The following is a 6,171-nucleotide window of genomic DNA, read 5'->3' as shown; positions in this document are numbered from 1 at the left end:
AATCTATTTGGATGGTGAAAATTAAATTATTAACAAGCTTAAACATGTGGGTTTAAATTTCGAATTTGATTTTGTGAGAAATTTGGAGTGGGTATTATTTAGACTTGTTAAAAATAGTATAAGGAGGTTGCATATAAAATTTGAAGTCATTTAATGGAGATTTGGACTGGTTTTGAACAAGAATTGCAATTGAAAATCGTGAAAGAAGTTCGTCTACTGACGCTTGTATAAAGGTGTATAATAGTGTATAAGATGTGTTTATACACTCATATACACTATTATACAAGATTATACATAATTATACAAAAAACTGACTTCGTCTTCTTCCTTGCGTCTTTTCTAAAATTTAACTCAAATCTAATCCAAATCACTTCAAATTTAAATTTTGAACTCCTTTGATATTTTCAATCAATTGGAACAACACCCAATCCAAAGAACTAACAAACTCAAAAAATCCTATTTTCGAAAGCAAAGCTTTGAATAACTTTCAATGGTGGACTTCTACTCTTCAATTTTCTTACATTGCAACCAGGTGACACAGGGTAAGAAGCAACAATGGCGGACGACCCCTTGAAGCATATGTAGAAGACGTGAGAAGAATAGAGAGTGAAAGCAATGATTGTGAGAACATATATTTAAAACCATCAACAGCTGACCAGCGAAACAAAAAATATAAGAATTATAGGATCTCATTCACTTCAATTGACTGCCTTTGATACTCTTTAAGTGTTTACCATTTTTTATTTGGATTGAGTTTTAAATTGATCATTTATTATTTAAGCTTAATTTGGTATTATAACCCTTCTAATAGATTTCAGTCATGGCAGAGCAATCAAAACCTCGAATACATAACATACAACAAAAATATCGTCTATAAGAAATTATCAGGTAAGATACGATCATATCAAATATTTTATTGAGGTTTTGCTTTAAACCACATATTCTATTGAGTTGTTCAACCAAAGCACCACTTGTTCATTTTTCTTTTTCCTGATGATGTTAGGTATGATAGGTGCCACTGGTGCATGACGGAGCAACGGATTTATATATAGTTATATAGTCCTACTGGAGCTTAACAATGAAACAGTTAATTCTTTTAGTAGAAGTTATGTTGCTCCGACTTTTCAAGAATGCTGTCATATTCGTGTTGCATTTTTAAAAAGTGAACTATTTTTTGAGGATCCGATGACATGCACCCAATAATATTTTTAAAAAGTTCAAGCAATATAGGTTGGAAGTAGCTGAACAAATACGAAACCGTTAGAGCCTAGTTATTAAAACAACAACATACAAGTTGTGTCTGAGTAGCTTGGTTTGTTTTACAGACATATTCACCAAGTTTAACATTTTGCTACTCCAAGAAGATGAATAGCTCAGATTAGGGGTGACAAAATAGTTCAAAGAAAATAGTTAACCATCCATATTATCCATTAAAAAATGGGTTGGATAATGAACTTTTTAAAAACGGGTCAAATATGGATAAGAACCATATTATCCATTTAGAAAATGGATAACCAATGAGTCTAACTTTTATATTTGTAAAGCCTCAAATTGGGGGTTCCTCAAGTTAGAGAGACTTAAGAATTCTCTCAAAAGTGATCATATGCAAGAAGTAATGGATAATATGGTTACCATTATTATCCGCCGGTTAACCCGTTTTTTATCCATATTAAATATGGGTCGTGTCGGATAATTTATCCGTTTTTTCATTACTCGTTTTCGACCAGAATCATATCCGACCCGACCCGTCCGCTTGCCACTCCTAGCTCAGATGATAGTGACACTTTGTTATTCTAATAAGTATAGCAGCCATATCTACCTATAAAATTTCTCGGAGTCCGGAACTAAAATGTGGTTCTTTTGGACTCAAAGAACTAAAATGTGTGGAAAAAAAATCTGGTGACCATAATATATATAAAGCCCTAGCTTAAGGCGGTATACCTTAACGGCCGTTTGCCCAGTTAAGGTACAACACCCTAATATAAGTAAAAATTGAACGGGGCACCCTATTTGGTTGCCCCTATTTAACCTATATCCATTTTTTTTAAAAAGTTTTAACTTGTACCCACTTTTTAAACAACTTCAGCTCCCTTTTCTCCTCCTCCTTCCCCCCCTCCTCCTGCTCCTCCTTCTCCTGCTCCTCCTCTTTCTCCTGCTCCTCCTCCTGCTCCTCCTGCTCCTCCTCCTCCTCCTCCTCCTCATCCTCATCCTTCTCCTTCTCCTTCTCCTTCTCCTTCTCCTTCTCCTTCTCCTTCTCCTTCTTCTTCTTCTTCTTCTTCTTCTTCTTCTTCTTCTTCTTAGTGATATTGATTTTTTGATTTTGTATCTTTTCTATTTCATTTTTGAATCTGAATTTTTGCATCAGAATTGGATTCTGTTTGATTGTATTTGATTGTATTCACCCGACAGAATCTAAATAGGATTAGAAAGAGAACTTCTTTTTATTATTCGAACGTACCAACTAGTTATGAAATCGGATTGATAGCCTCCACCCGTGTTCTAGCTCGTCGGAGAGCTAGATTTGCCTCAATTTTTTGTCTCCTTCCTTCAGCCTTTTTCACATTAGCTTCCGCTAGTTCAAGAGTTTGCTGAGCTTCTTGTGGATCAATGTCACTACCCTTCTCCGCATCATTTACTAAAACAGTGATCTCATTATTGCCTATTCTAGCAAAACCACCCATCAGAGCCATCGTTAACCATTGGTCGTTAAGACGTATTCTCAAAATCCCTATATCTACAGCTGTGGCAATAGGGGCGTGATTTGGTAATATGCCAATTTGACCGCTATTAGTAGATAAAACAATTTCTTCTACTTCTGAATCCTTGGATATTTCCCTTTAACTATTCATGTCAACTAAACGGGGGGATTGAAGGGAATTTTGTGAATAGAAAATGGATTACGGGAGTGTGTGACTTGAACTATTGATTGGTCTGTGTGGATATATGCCTGCCACATGGGAATTCACAACCAAATGTGTCTTTGTTCCAATCGCCGTGTAAGCCCTATACAGAGGATAGGCTGGTTCGCTTAAAGAGAATCTTTTCTATGATCTGTGAGCACGTGATTTTTGTTTTACGCGACAATCACTCCAAAAGAAACAAAAATAATAGCAATCGGTCTTGCTGTACAATTTTTGGATTTTTACGTGGTATGTTGTTAATTATTTATGATTTTTGCCCATTTTTATTTTTTATTAAAACAAAATACAAAAAATGTGTGTCATGCGTAGTTTGAACCGTAATCCGGTTATTAAATGGAAAATCATAAAATATGCATTTTGTCCTAATTGTTGCCTTGTTTAATTTTACCTACTTTTAACATTTTAATATGTGTAAATAATTGTATTAAGTATTTAATTAATGGGTTTTAATTTTGTTTTGTTTTAAAATGAAAAATATAAAAAAAAAATAATAAAAAAAAAATAAAAGAAAAGAGTGCAAAATTGGACTGAAATTAAGATTGGGCATATTCCCATTTTTAAATCTGATGCCCAACTCGAGCCCAAAACACGTGTTGCCCCGGTCCAGACCAGCTGACCTCAGGAGTGTCCAAACGACGTAGTTCTGATCTGGTTCGATCTGGGTCGTTGATCTCAGAATGATCAACGGCCAAGATCACATCCCCCATATCCACAAACAAACCCGACCCGTTCAACCTTGGTCCAACCCAGCCCCGTGTATTTGAAACGACGCCGTTTTCCCTTTAGTACATAGATCACAGCCGTTGATCACCAGCAATCCAATGGCCAACATCCATTACTCACCCCCGTATATAAACCCTTCCCCTTTTCACCCTGCGCCTAAACCAAACCCCTCCCAGCCTTAGGTCGTCCCCTTCACAAACCCCAAACCACGGAACCCTAGCCTCCCCCCTTTCCCCTCACCAAAAACCCGACGGTATGGACGCCGGTGACCCCCACCTCAACACCCTAGGACCACCTTGACACCCTGAACATGGATCTGCAAACCATTGATCTCGAACCTTCCCCCATCTTCTCGAATCTTCATTTGAAGATTCGAACAGAACTCCGATGCACACCGATCTACCCTAGTTTCATACCAGGCAGTCCCCGGACCTCCCTCGTGACCAAACCATGCTTGGTTTGGTCCGAATCTAACCAGGGAAACCTAGATCCCAAATCTACCCTTAGGAACCCTAGAAGTTCTGATGCCTGGTTTGTGTCCGTTTGAGCCAAGTGATTAGGGTCTAATGGACCTTAATCGAAGTGTTCTCAGTTGAGAACACTTCGATTAAAGTCCGTTCAACCCCAAGAAGGTTCTCTTCAAATACGAGTTTGGTTTTCTGATTTTTCCAAGGATTTTAAGGTAAGTTTGTTTCTCTTTTCTTTATTCATGTCATGTGTTTGTTAAAGGTCTGTTCGTATGGCCGAAACGTCTTGTTTAGTTTGTGTTTCGAATTTTTATCAACTGTTGTTGCCCACCTTGCCCAGACTTCTGTATTTGTTCAAGTCTTTTCCTTATTTACTGATAATGTATGTGTGTGTAAATTGCATAGTCGATTGAATTTGAAATTGGTCATTTAATTAGTTCCCAGGGTCATTTTTGTTTTGACAGTGCAATCTGAACCCCTTTTTGTTGATACTGTTGGATTTCTGATTATTGGTTTTGATTGTATATGTTATAATTAGAATAGTCGATTTGATACATGTCGTCAAATAGTTTCAGTTGTTGAATGATAACAATTTGATCTGTTCTTGCTGAACATTGTTTGAATCAAAATTGAGAATCGAGTATAGCTACTTATAGTTGTTGATTTGAATCAGAAACTTAAGGAATTGGTCTGTAACTGCAGTCTGAATTGGTGGCATGAGCACTTGTGCACAACATGTGCATAAAGGCCCTTGTTAAGATTAAAATAGTTTGACACCATATGCTGTCAGATTATATTCTTGCTGCCCATGTCTGCTTTTAGTTTAATAAGCTAATTAAAAGGGCTATCAGGAATCTCATGGGAGAGGTTTCATATTTTAAAATTTTGAGTGGAAAAACAGCAAGAAAGATAGGGGTTCTGATGTGTTTTAACAGGCTGTGAATAGATGATGTTAGTATATAAAAGGGAGAAGAACTTCCATTAGGGGAGACTGATTTTTGGGGGAGCACATATACAGACACATACACAAGAGAGAAAAACACACAGAAAAATCAGAAACTGTTTCTTCCTACTGTTGTTTGGGCTTCATTTGTTTTCGCCCTTTTCAATCAATTCTGATTCTTTGAAGTTCCAATTGAGTTTATTGGTTGAGTGTTTTCATTGGTTTATTACTGGTTTTGGTCTGCCTGGAGTTCTGATTCTACTCCATTGTGTGCTGCTGTCATTCGGCTACCTTTTCCTATCGGTTATAGTCGCATTCTTGCACTCAAGCCTGTTCTGCTGTGTTGCTTTTGTTTGCTGCTTGCTGTTTTGTTCTTGCTGCTGCTATTCTGTTTCTACTACTGCTGATTTTCCTATCTTCCTCCTCTTCTCCTTTGCATTTTCAGCATTCCAGGTACACATTTCGAGTCTCATATTGGTGCAGCTGATTGTAAACAATGAAAAGCATGAATTGAAAGATCTGGAGAAGTTATAATCATCTGTTTGCTTTACTTACAGCCTTTTGTTATTAAGTTGTATAAATTTTAATTTGTAGTTCAATAGGGAAGTACATTAGTAAGTTTGTATTTGATCGAAGCTTATGTCGATCTAAATATGCGATTCGTTTAATGGTATATAGGATGTAACCATAATTCATGGAATATGCAACCATTAGTATGATTGTTAATTCAAACTCGTTTTTCAGCATGTTGTGAATATATAGGCGGACGGTTCCTTTTAATCTCGCCAAAAATACAATACAGTTTTTAGACTCTCGAGTTGCAATTTCATTAGGCATGTTTAAGATGAGTTTTGAATACCATAGGTAACATCCTTTAATAAGGAATCCTACTAATCCTGTTTAAATGAGTTAATTTAGATTTAGCTTAAGGAGTGTTCGGAGTAAGCGTAGCATTTCATCAATCTCGTATGTATTCCCTTTTATCAAATTAAAAGTATGTTCCATGAGATACATCGTTCTTCACCTTGTAATCAGATAATTAATAAGAAGTCAGGATTAGCTAAGCATGCCATTTAATCAGCATACATTTGTTTTCTTTCATTTTTTAGAGACGAAC

The 6,171-nt window shown here is 36.5% G+C and overlaps 1 long non-coding RNA gene across 1 annotated transcript; it reads left to right on the top strand.

The window, feature by feature from the left end:
* Nucleotides 1-841: 841 nt before the first annotated feature.
* On the top strand, nucleotides 842-5,530 carry LOC104246058 (uncharacterized). The gene is made up of 3 exons (XR_011406016.1): nucleotides 842-888; nucleotides 1,004-1,086; nucleotides 5,500-5,530. It is a non-coding gene; the product is annotated as an uncharacterized lncRNA (long non-coding RNA).
* Nucleotides 5,531-6,171: the final 641 nt, after the last annotated feature.

The sequence above is a fragment of the Nicotiana sylvestris genome, chromosome 3, assembly GCF_000393655.2.
Source record: "Nicotiana sylvestris chromosome 3, ASM39365v2, whole genome shotgun sequence".
NCBI lineage: Eukaryota > Viridiplantae > Streptophyta > Magnoliopsida > Solanales > Solanaceae > Nicotiana > Nicotiana sylvestris.
This window is presented reverse-complemented; position numbering and strand designations above follow the sequence as displayed.